Source organism: Alligator sinensis, unplaced genomic scaffold, assembly GCF_000455745.1.
Source record: "Alligator sinensis unplaced genomic scaffold, ASM45574v1 scaffold260_1, whole genome shotgun sequence".
NCBI classification, from domain to species: domain Eukaryota; kingdom Metazoa; phylum Chordata; order Crocodylia; family Alligatoridae; genus Alligator; species Alligator sinensis.
In genome coordinates, this window is record NW_005842431.1 from 728,066 (window position 1) to 741,073 (window position 13,008).

A 13,008-nucleotide genomic window follows, 5' to 3' on the forward strand; every position below is an offset into this window, starting at 1 on the left:
TTTTAAAATATGCCCCGCCAGTGGCTGTGCAATGATATCAGCCAGTGCCTTCAGTACCCTCTGAAGGTACTGGGTGGACTGTAGATTGGTCTCAGTGTGCGCAAGGATAACACAGCTGTCATCATACTGAAGGTCAGTGATGCCAGTCTTGGTAACTTTCATTTTGCTGTGAAGGTGCCGCAGGTTGAAAAGCTTTTTTTTTAAGGAAAAATTTTTGTGTCCCAAGTCAAATTAGCCAAATCAATTCCAAATCCGTGAGTCATTCATTCAAGAACCATATGTGGCCTGCTACCAGCAAGCATCCTCCACCCCTGCCTGGGGCTTCAGATGTACTCCTTTGGTGGGCATCCTACATGCAGGCCCAGGTTTAGATGCTCCCAATTTTTGCTTGCCTGCAGCTGTATGACCACAGGAGCAAGCTAGGGAGGAGTCTCCTATTTCCATAAAGTTGGTGTATAGTCGAAATCTTCCCACTGGAAGTAAAAGTGGGAGGTGAACTATGCATTACCTCGGTCAGGGTACTACCCCCTGCCATGTTTGTGGTTTTCCCCAGCCAGTAGGAAAACGACCTTGGTCGTCATGATATTTCCCCTGCCAGGTAAGTATGGTCTACACTTGATCTGTGCTAAGCTGACCATCCATTTGTTACTCAACCCAGGCACTGGCAGCTCTGCCCCCACCTGCAGCTGCCTCCTGCCTTGTAGTCGTGGGCCCTGTCACCCCCCGGGAGCCTGCTGCTCTCTTGCCCGGAGCAGGACCTGATAGGAACCCACCCTGCCGTGTCACAAGTGACTGATTGTGCTTTGTTCCTCCTGACACAGGCTGAGCACCCAGGCAGAGGGGGCCAAGCAGCCAGCATCTGATGCCAAAACCACATCACCTGCTCCAGGCAGCGCCTCCAGACACTTGGCCTCTCCAAAGGGTGCTGGCTGCAGCCTGCCTGCCCCTCCTGCCTCCAACCCGAGAGCTGGCTGCCCGAGAAGGGCTGCACAGTACAGCATCTACCAGGCAGTGCAGGGTAAGGCTTCCTTGACACTGCACGGCCATCAGAGGGCACCCCAGCTTGGTGCTTAGCAGAGGAGCCCCATGTTGCTGGGTAAGGCTGGACCTTCAGCCTCAGCTCCCAATGAAGCCAGAGCCCTTGCTCTGAGCCTGCCAGACCAGGCACTACAGCCTTGTGTCCATCTCTCTTTGTCACTGATTTCCCAGCTGCCGCTCCCCACCCCTAACTCGACCATCACTCCACTAATACAGTCCTCCCGGCCAGGTATACAAAACCCGCCGTCCTGTCCCCTGGGCCCACTGCACAGACCTACTGAGTAGAGCTGAGGGAGGCACTACTCACCCCCTGCACGGCCGTGCTGCAGGAGGGCTCCCCAGGCAACTCATCCACAGCACAGGACCTGCCAGGGTCAGCTCTGCTCTCCCTTTACCACCCTGGCTCTGGAGCCACTCACAGTGGGCATTTGTGAAGCAGTAGCGAGGTGCACAGAGCTCGGTGTAAGCCTAGGGACTGTGTGTGCGCGCACACGTGTATGTGTGTGTATAAGTGCCTGCTGGCAGTCAGCCGGCCCACCTGCTTGTACTTCTTGTACTCCATGCCCAGGCCCTCAAAGGAAGTCACAGAGCTCCTGTGTGTAGCTTCAGGACCGATGCTGCTCTAGCAGCATGTCGCAGATCTTCAGCACCACTTGGGAGCTCACGTGGAGCCATAGGTACTGCAGCGATGTGATAGCTCCATGATGGCCTCATCCCATTGAGGGCAGAGTCAGCTTGGCAGGGGAGTATGAGCATAGCCTCATGAGGGCAGTTGCATGGGCGTCACCAGCCCCTGGACAGAGCTCGATGTCTGAGGTGCCTTCCAGCCACAGCCAGTCCCATACCTCCTCTGTTGCATCTGCCAACATCTATTCTTCCAGCCAGTGCCTCAGGGCCATAGGTCCAGACCCCAGCACAACCTGGGTTCAGTGTCCTGCTTTCCAGCTTGTCCACCTGACTCATGTTCAGGCCCTCTACTCCAGGAGAACCCAGTTCCAGCTTTTGGAGCTACCCACTTTCCTCAGGTGCTTCAAAAAATCAGAACTGGATCAGACACTCCCTACAGTTCAGTTAATGAAGGATCAAAACTTTGCTAACCCAGCTCTGGTACTTCCAAGGTGCTTCTTGCCCTGTGTCAGCTTTGGAAGCTGGCTCCCCAGTATGAAATAAGGACAACCAGCCCTTTGCGAACAGTGCAAAGACAGAAAAAGCCTCTGACCACCTCTTCATACTGCAAGGTCATGGTGTAGTTAAGGGGGGAATCAAGCATCTAGGAAAGCAAAGACCCAGCCCTAGCAGCAGAGATTGCAGCTCTCCCCTCCCTGACCCCCGTGGGCTGGGGCAGTCAACCTGGTGATGCTCTTCCCTGCAAGGTGCTGGAGGGTGTGCTTGCTGCCAGGCCATGGCTTTTACCTACTTCTGTTTAAAAAGAAAATGCAAATTTACAGCTGCCAAGTCACATGCCAGGTATCCCTGTACTGCACCTGGAGCTCAGGAGGACCTTCATGATGATTGCCAGGAGAGAACTCAGCTCGGTCAGTGCGTGTCCCCACATGGGGGTGGCAGGGGATAAGCCAAGGCGAAAGGAGCAGCAGGTGCCAACAGCCAAAGGCCTTTGACACCCAGTTGGGCAGTTCTGGCTCCAGCCAGGAGATGGCTGTGCTCACTGCTGGAGAATGAATGCCAGAACACCAGCTTTGGGGTGCACATGCAGGTATTCCAAACTGGCCTTGAAAAATGAACAAGCCACCATAGATTCATAGATTCCAGGGTCGGAAGGGACCTCAGTGGGCCATCTAGTCCAACCCCCTGCCCCTGGCAGGCAAGAAAAGGGTCACCAAACCTGGGATCATATGATCCCAGGCAGGTGCCTGTCCAGTCTCCTCTTGAAGATCCCCAAGGATGGGGCGAGCACCATCTCCCTTGGAAGCCCATTCCAGATCCTGGCAACCCTGACCGTGAAGAACTTTTTTCTAATGTCCAGTCTAAACCTACTCTCCAATAGCTTATGGCCCTTGTTCCTTGTTATTCCAGGGGGTGCCCTGGTAAACAGATCATCGCCTACTTCGTGTTGCTCCCCCCTTATGAATTTGTATGCTGCCACTAGGTCCCCTCTCAACCTTCTCTTGGAGAGGCTGAAAAGGTTAAGGTCCCTTAGTCTTTCCTCTTAAGACCTTCCTTGCAGGCCTCCAATGAGATGACTGGCTCTTCTTTGGACCCTCTTCAGGTTGTCTGCATCCCACTTGAACTGTGGTGTCCAGAATTGGACACAGTACTCCAGCTGCAGCCTGATCAGTGCTGTGTAGAGAGGGAGAATCACCTCCCTGGACCTGTTTGTGAAGCACCTATGGATGCACGACAAGGTGCGGCTGGCTCTGCCAACTACTTCATCACTTGGATGACTCACGTTCATCCTGGAGTCAATAGTGACTCCAAGATCTCTTTCTGCTTCAGTGGTGCTGAGAAAGTCACCCCCTAGCCTGTAGGTATGATGACAGTTTTTCCTCCCTAGGTGCAGCACCTTGCACTCGCCATTATTGAATTACATCCTGTTGTTCTCTGCCCGCTTCCCCAACCTATCGAGGTCAGCCTGGATCTGCTTCCTCCTTTCCAGGGTGTTAGCTTCACCCTATATTTTAATGTCATCCATGAATTTGGACAGGGTGCTTCCCACCCCCTTGTCCAGATCACTGATGAAGATATTGAACAGCACTGGCCCCAGAACGGAGCCCTGAAGGACTCCACTGCACACATCTTTCCAGGTTGACACTGACCCATCCACCACCACCCTCTGAGTACGACCCCTGAGCCAGTTTGCTACTCAGTCTACCGTGTAATCATCCATGGCAAATCGCCTCAGTTTATTAATAAGGATGGTATGGGATACCTTGTCAAAGGCCTTCTTGAAGTCCAGATAGATAATATCCACCTCAACTCCTGCATCTAAACATTAGGTGGCCTTGTTGTAAAAAGAAACTAGGTTAGTCAGCCAGGACCTGCCCACTGTAAACTCATGTTGGTTACCCCTCCGCACCACATTAGCCAGCGGGCTCCCACAGATATGTTCCTTAATAATTTTTTCTAGGATTTTCCCCAAGATAGAGTTAAGTCTGGTTGGTCAATAGTTCCCCAGATCCTCCTTCCTCCCCTTCGTAAAGATTGGGACGACATGGGTGCTCTTCCAAAACAAAACACCCAGTAAAACACCCAGCAAAACACCCAGTAACAGCTCTGGCGACAGGCCAGGTTCCCCTGCAGCTGGCATGGGTTCAGGCACAAGCAGGGGCCCCACCAGGAGAGGCAGAAATGGAGTGACAAAAGCGCACACCCAATACCCACTGCAGTGTGACCTGAGGGAAAGACTGACCATGTACTGGAGCTGTTCCTTGTGCTTCAGCTTGTCCTGGAGAATCCCTACAATCTCACACTCCTTCTGCATTACAGCCTCCAGCCCCAAGACAGCCAGGACACCTGCCCAGCAGCCCCAAGGGAAAACAAGGTGTCAGTCCCTGCACTGGCCCAGTCCACAGGGTTCCTTGGCACGGCCTGGGGCAGGAGAAGCTGATCGGATAGTTGTTACGCTGCAGCAGGGGCCGTGTGGGGGAAACAAGGAGGGGGAAGAAGCTGCAGTTTGCTGGTGCTGCAAAGCAGCAGCTCTTCCTGCTGCCTCTGAACTTTACCCAGAATCCAGGGGAGTGGCTGGAAGGAATGAAAGCACTTCAGGGGTAACTCAGTGGGGCTCTGCTACCTGCCAGCCCCTGGCTTCAGCCGGGCTGTGCAATGGGCCTCAGGCTGCCAGCACCCCCCATGGAACTGCTGTGCGCTGGTCACGGCAGGGTACTGGATGCTGGGACAGCCGGGCCCAAGCCCTGCTCTGATGCCGACTTGCCCCTGGGCCACTCACTGGGGCCAAGTGTTTCCAAGACACTTACTGATTTGGGTGCTTCCTCATCTGGGGGCCCAGCCTGGGGCCCCCTGGCAGGCCCCTGCAGCTCCGGCTACTGTCAGAAGGACTGTCTGAGGGGGCTTCTGCACCCTGGAGAGCCAAGCACATGAAAACAGAGGCACCTGGTGTCAGAGGCCACTTCCCAAAATGTCACTCTGGGCCTTTCTCTGCCTCAGTGTCCCCATTTCTAACATAGCACAGCTATCCCGAGAGTTGTCCCAAGGGCTCCGTGTGGGGTTGGGAGGTCAGCTACTGTGAAGTCTTTGAGATCCTCTGAAGGAACGTGATGATTTCCCTGTGCCCGGGTGGGAGAGGGGGACGTAGCGTACGTTAGCCCGAGGATGTGGAATCAGCAGCCGCCTCTAGCACTGGTAAAATTGACCTTTTCTATAGGATTTGCTGTGACCATGAGCATCCACTAAAGGGTCCAGCAGAGCGCACTCACGTACCCTCACCCAGCGCTGAGGGCCTTGTCATGTCCCTGTATAGATGAGCACAGCCGCTGCCCCAGCCTCCTGTGGCTGTTACAGCAGCTGCATTTCAGACCTGCCCTCCTCCCCCTACACCCCTGAAGGTGATCTCCACCTCTTGGCATTAGCTCCACATCCCCACTCCTGCCTGTTTGTAGGTCAGGGAGCTCACACCAAACCAGAGGCCACAGTGATCGGCTGGAGCACAAGGGTTTGCCTGTATGAGGGACTTCACCCAGATTGCAATGCCCCCTTTTCCTTACAGAGCAAAGGTGTGCATGGCAGGTGCATGGTGAAGCTTGTGCCCAGCAGTGAGCAGAGCGAGTCTGGGCCTACATGGCAATGACTGCACCTTGTCTGGGGGTAGGCAGCAGCCCCCTGAAGCACAGGAGCCCCTCCCATCTCCTCTGCAGGCGACTAAGTTGGGGAAGGCCAGTGCGAGGCCCAGAGATACCAAGGGCTCCCCTACTGCCTCACTGGGGGCTTGCAAAGCCAATTCCAGAGGCTGTTTCTCCTCATTGCTTAGGGTTTTGTGTGTGGTCACCACAGCAGGGAACAGAGGTGGCAGCAGCTTGGTCCACCCCAAGGGGCCCAGAGGACAGGCCCAAGCCACAGCACTACATCTGGGGCCTTGTTGGAAGGAGGGAGGCTCTAGAGGTTGAAGGCTGCATGTGGAGTCTGTTGCCACCATTGCTGTCTCTCCACACCACATTCAGTTTAACTTGAGATCTGTAATGAGAGACACATGGACCCAGTGTTACCCAAGAGACAGGAGGAAGAGGGTATGGGGCTCAAATTAACAGCAAGATAAGAGGCAAGAGGATTAGAGGTAAGAGTCAGCTGTTCCCTAGTAGACAAAAGCCCTGGGAAACAGGCCCCAGGCTTGCTGTCTCCCCCCTGCCCACTGAAAACCCCAGCAGTTGGATTACAAAGCCACTGTTGGTTTCCAAGTCAGTTTCTTTCACTTGTATTTAAAACCTTCATTTACTGATCAAACTATTCTTGCAGCTCCAAGGAGTGGGTTACACTAGGTTTCATTTTGTGTCAAGTGAGGACCGGGGTAAGCTCAAAACACATGCATGAGTGTGCAGACAGCCGTGTGTGCTTGCGTGCACCCCCCCCAATCCACACACAAACACATCCACACACCATTGTAGAATGACAGCTTGAGACTACTGCTGTGGTCTGCAGTTTCCTGATCATTCCCAGAACATGCACCGTGTGTTTTACCGCTCTATTACCGTCTGCACCAAGGGTGGAAATGCCCTTCTCCAATACACTAGCTCAGAATTCTGCACTGCTTCCTCCTGGTCCTGTATCAGCCCTGGCACCATGGTTGGGACAGTCAATGCTTAAACTGTGGGGCTCTGTACCGAAGAGTAACACTGACTGCAGAGAAGAATCTTAACCTGGGAGGTGCCAGCACAAGCCCTGATTTAATACCTTAATGCCCTGTCTGGCTAGGCATGTTTTCTAGGCAGGCAGGATTCAGGCATCAGTATCACAAAGTTCACAGAAACATCAGTGTAAGAGAGATGACAAGAATATCACAATTCTGTGCACCTTGGCCCCAGTACAAAGCAAGTGGACATCTGAGGTCATTGTAAACTAATCAGAAGGCTTCCCTGAGCAGCCTGAGGTTTTCTTGTGTTTCAACAACAGATTTAATATCAAGGCCAACAGGTTTCAAGAATTGTTCCCAGGTGCCCGGAAGCAGTCACTGAGTAGTGATCCTGAGATATTGAAACTCATTGCCAACCACAGGAACATGCTGCCTACAGATGTTGTAGAATTGCCATCTCTGGACATTTTCAAGAGCAGGTTAGATCAACGTTTGGCTGGGGTGGTTTAGTCCATTATGATCCTACCCTGAGCAAGGGGCTGGACTAGATGACCTCATGGGGGCCCTTCCAGCTCAACTTTCCTATGATACCATTACATGGCAGTGGGGGCAACTCAGTATTTTTTTTGCAGCTCATTAACTGGGTAAACAGGAAACTGTTGCCTTTGTGCTAGGTGGATGATCTGGGAACACAAGAAAGGCAGAAAAAGACTCAAAGGGTTAAGTGTTTCAAAGGCATATCTGAGTCACGAGGCCAAAGGAAAAACCACCAGTGACTTGCCTTCAGTCCCAGTTCAGCATGGTCCTGAGGCAAGTGCTGGACTTGAGCAGCAGTGAATAGTTCCAGGGCAGCCAATGATACTGATCACATACTTCAAGTCTGGCCCAAGATAAAGTACTTTCCTGAATCAGGACCTAAATGAACTAGACCTGATCCTTGACTTCAGTGAGCTTTGGGTCAGAGCCTTGAGGGCTAGACACAGGCCCTACAAACTTCCAGGCTCAGGCTCCACTTTCAAACAGGGGTCATCCCATTACCTTTGCTGAAGCTGTTCCCAGGAGCAAAGTCAGCATGTGCCTAAGTGTCTGCAAGGGCAGGGCCTTGTGACTCAGTAAAACACATGAGTATGGTCAGCTGGAAGAAGACCTGTGAATAGGGCACCTGTGCCATGGACCACAGGAGAGCTGCAGGAGAAGTGAGAGAACATCTGGACAGCATGTGGCTGAGGGGTGGATTTGCACTTGTCACTTCCCTGCCTGCAAGCGTCTCTGGCATCCCTTGGTGTGCGTCTCTCCCCATTAACACCTGGGGAAAGAGCAGGTCACAATGACATTAACCACCCCAGCTCCATTGACTGCCTGTGAGGGACCAGGCAGAGGCACTGCCCCTCCCCCCCTTTGGCATTCTGTGAGTGTGCAAAAGGGGTGTGACTTGCACATAGGGCCAGAAATGCCGCTTGCTGGAGCATGTGACATGACTCGGGGGAGACCAATTGCATTCTGCAGCCTCCTCCAAGTCACTTCCCTGCTGCCTCACCTGGACCCTCAGCCCAGCTCAGAGCAGTTCCCCCTGACTGCAGCAGCACCACCAGCCCAAGGGTGTTTTCACTTCCTCCCACCTCCCCAAGATGAGTCCCCACACCAGTGAACCAGATACAATAGACAGAATGGTGAGTTCGGGAAGACCCAAGCCTGGGAAATATGTGCTCACACCCGCCCCCTGCCAGCACTCGCAGACAGGGAATTGCTGGAAGCCATGGCTGCTGAAGGTCTGGGCCTGAAACTATTAGTCACTGGGATGTAAGTTTGGGTGTGAACTTTCCATCCCTGTACAGACTCTGACCGGCTCCCCTCCCCCCCTGGAAATGCAAGGGAGCCCCTTTATCAAAGGCATCTCCTTTCCTGCCGCTGCTTTCTAAGTGTTCCTGCTGTATTCGGACCCCAGACAGGACATACGGCTGCGTCAGACTCCAAGCAGAACAGAACACCACCACCAGTGGCTGGTGCTGATTTCCCTCAGAAGGGCTTTGCCAGGGCTCCGAGTCAGTGACACCTACAGCCATTCAGCTCATGCTAGAGCTGGGCTCTTGCACTGCAAATCCTGCCCTGAGTTTGGCCTCTGCTGCTCTGCAACCAGCCAGGGAAGTCAAGGGATCTGCTGCTAGTTTTACACTGAAGAAGCTCTCTAAATGAGCTTGCCTCTTCTATCCCTCCAGGTAAGGTCTGCTCCAGACCTAGGGTGACCACCTTTTCAAAATGGAAAGGCAGTACACATGCTAGCCTCCCCTCTCCCGCCAGGGGTACAGCCAGAGCAGAGCTGAGCCAAGCAGGGTGGATACAGGCTGCCCGCTGTGGACTTGGGGCTTCCTGCCCTGCTGCCTTTCCCCTGGGAGCTGTGCTACCCCTCCCCTCCCCCCCGCCTGCTGCTGGGTGGGCAGGAGGCACCTCACCATGGCAGTGCAGCCAGTGTGGGGCCCCCAGGGGGAGGGCAGCAGGGCAGGGAGCCCCAAGGCTGCAGTGGGCAGCCCGCATCTGCCCCCACTCTGCACACAAATTTGGGGGAAAACATGCTTCATGTCCCCCTGGAAGTGTGTGAAGTTGTGGGTAGCCATGCCCCACCTCTTCCCCCCCCCAGATGAGCCACCCGTGGCCCTGGCTCCATGCAGAGTCTTGGTTGGGCAGTGCCCCCCGCCCCACCACACTCCCTCCCTCACCGTCAGGGCCTCAATCTGTTCGCTATGCTCCCCTTCCCCCACAGACTTACCTGCAGGAAGCTTCTCTCCATGCTACTTGGCTGTATCCCAGCTACATGCATGTGAGCAGGAGCACACATGCATATGGCACCCCCTGCATCCCACTCCCAGTAGCCTCATACAGCCTGCAAGAGGAAACCCACCACTTCCCAAACACAGATCCCTGCAAGATACTATGAATCCAGGACAAATGCTGTCCCCGAGTCATGCAGCTTGGGATTGGGACTTGATGTCCCCATTCTGGAACTGTCTGGCCCAATTAGGGATAGGTGGTCACCCTACCCAGACCAGACCAGCAACATGCCTGCCCCTCAACATGCGTTCAGGGAATGCTGCAGCCAAGAAAAGCAGCATAAAGGACTTTCAATAGATAAGAAGGTAAGCTTCCCCTATCTAACCTACAACACTATGGGTGCTGTAACAGGTTATGCCTCCCTATACTCCAGGCTCTTGCCATGCTTACTGCTAGGCCTCCCTTTTCCCATCCTTCACCCAGGAAAGCAGGAGGCTGGGGAGGGAAGCCACAGCCTCTACCTCCCCTCAAAACCCTCCTGGCTAGAGAACAGAAGCCAGGATGTGAAGCAGTGGAAAGCACAAGCCTCATGCACAGCACCTGCAGGGCAGAGTACAGAAAATTCTCCCCATCTCACCTCCTCGCTGTCACTGAATCTCAGAAAACATTTCCTTAATGTTGGACTTGCCACAGTGGTCATGGGAGACTGTTTGGCTGTAAGTGCACCCCCCCAGTCCTACCCTCTGCTGGTGGAAAATAGGAATGACACAGCACAGGTCCCTGGGGTTAGAGTAGAGGCTACTTCCCAATTCAACCAAGACACCTTTAGACTGGAGTTGCTTCTGATCTGTATCACCAGCAAAAACAATCTTTTTCATGCTCTATCATCCCCTCGCATTCTATGAAGGAACTGTGCTACTGAATGCACTCAAACAAGTGTGCAACCAACATTTCAATAGGAATGTAACCCTCAAGTGCATAAGTATGGGGATCTACTTGATCACCCTATAGAGTCAAGATGCTTTGAAAATAGATTGTTTCCATTATGGGGATCTAAGTAACTGATCAAGATGGGATTACAACGTATGTTACAGGACAGTTTAGAGCCTCTCAGTACACCTTGGAAGTATTACTGGTAAGTGGAACAGGTAGCAATTAGTTTAACACTTAGCACAAAACAAAGCAAGTCAGAAATCCTTAGCACAAAATAAAGGCAAGATAGTTGGAGGAACAACAGCTTTTTGGCCAACAAATTCATCTTTTCTTTCTTCCACAGCAGTGATGGCCACCAGCAGCTGATCATTAACGAAGATTCTATTCAATATGAGAGGCTGGAGGGGCACGTGCCAGGAGGAGGAGGAGGAGGAGAAGGAACAATGATAGATTTTATTGTGTATAGTAAAGCATAAAATAAACCCCATTTGTCCATTGTAACACGTGAAAGGAAAAAAACCAAGACAAACTAAAACCCAGAAACCCAAATACAATAAAAGTGCACGTAATAACCGAAGAGTAGAGAGGAGGAGGGGGGAAGAAGGCATAGCACCAGCAGGGACTTTACAACAAAAGGAAGTAACAGAACATCTCTGATGCATGTTTAAATTAGCCAACGTAAAATTGGATTAAGACAGCCATCGTGTACAGAAGTAGCAAAGCACAGAGGCAATGGGAAAGGCTGGCACACAGATGTTAGACCAGCAGACAAAAGCTGGGCCAGGAGTCCCTTCCAAGGCATTTGGTAAATGACCATAAGTTCAGTAGGATCCCAAGGACTTATGGAAGCACCACTAAGAAACTCTGTTTCAGCAGCTCATGACAAGCTGGGTTCCAATTCAACAGAGATGCTCATGAAGGATCCTACTGCACTGCATGGGCCTGCTCACCTCCATGCAGTTAAGGAGAGACCGGAGTCATCTTTGCAGAACTGGAACCATCCTTTTCTTCCAAAGTTCACTGGGACAGAACCACCAGACCAACCAGACTGCAGCAACAGCTGGGGCAATAGGCCCAGTAGCTCCCAGGACACTGGGGCTGCCTTGAGCCAGACTGATCCAGCTGTGCAAGCATGGACTCTACTTATGAAAGGTTGTGTGGGGGTGGAGAATGCCAATAATGAACTGGGGCAGTCCCCACCAACTCCAAGCCAAATTTGTCTGTGGTGCCTGATGGAAGGAGATAGCACACCTTGCCCACTGCCTCTGCCTTTGTCTCCTGTTTCCTCCATGGTCAGTACAGTGGTACTTGTAGACCCTGCACCCCACAGTCCTGTTTCCATGGGGCTTGCTCACAGCATGCTAACGCAGGCATCCATTGGCCAGTCTGCCAAGGAGACACAAGTGTTAGCAAATCCTTGTGACACAATGCACTAGAGACTGTTTGCAAGGAGAGAGAGAGGAACTAGCTGAAAAAGGGAAGTTTTGACAACCTGCTCTGGCTGGGGAGCACGCACCAAGCAGCGGAGAGGGAGGGCACAATTCTACTTGGCCCACTAGATGTCTGAGACAGCTGCCAGCCAAGTCCTGATCAGGGGTCTTCTACTTCCCCAGTGTATATGTGCAGTTCTCCTGAAGTCTCACTGGGGAGCTCGGGGCTTCCAGAGGAGCATTCTACTTCGCCCTGCAGAACTGCATAGCTCTGCCATGCCCTTCACTAGGAAGCACTTAAACACTTCCAGAGCTGGACCTTCCATTGGCCAGGAGATGCTCAGCTCTCCATCCATCTTATTAATATGTGGTGGGATTCTCCTTTATGTTGACTACATAAGACCAGGGTTTTCAACCTTTTTGGGTCAGTGTACCCCCAGTGGCCAGTTGAGAAGGCAGGAGTCCCCCTGCAGCCAGATGAGCCGGGGGGTAGGGTTCCCCCAGCAGCCAGTCAGTTGGGGGGGGGCGTCCCCTGCAGCTGATCAACAACCGAGTGGCGGCAAAAGTACCAGCAGCAGAAGTGCCACCGGCTGCCAATTACCCCTTGAGGCCATCTCAAGTACCACCCCTGCATTGAAAACCCCTGGCATAAGACATAGCCATCTTAGCAGCACTTGTGACCCGAGCAGGGAGACCTGCCTGCCGACAACTGCACTGACCTCAGTATAAAGACTCTTCTCATATACCCTAATGGTTAGGAAGTTTGCCCAGGACATGGGAGACTTAAGATCCAAAATTTCCTCATCTCCAGTTCGTGCCCATCAGAGTGCTCTAAACACTAAGGTATAGGGCAGTTGTGGCAGGTACCATCATCACCATGAACTCCAAAACCAGTCCCCAGTGAGAATGTTTGGGCATCTACAGCCTCAGGATTCTGCACCGTATTTACGTGCATCTTGGTGAAACTGTCTTGGAAAGGAGCATTACTGGCATTACAAACTCCCTGGTCATGCTCAATTGCTTCCAGGCCCCTACCATAGAATAGATTTAGTTGTGCAGAGCAAAACGCAGAATTGTAGGGAA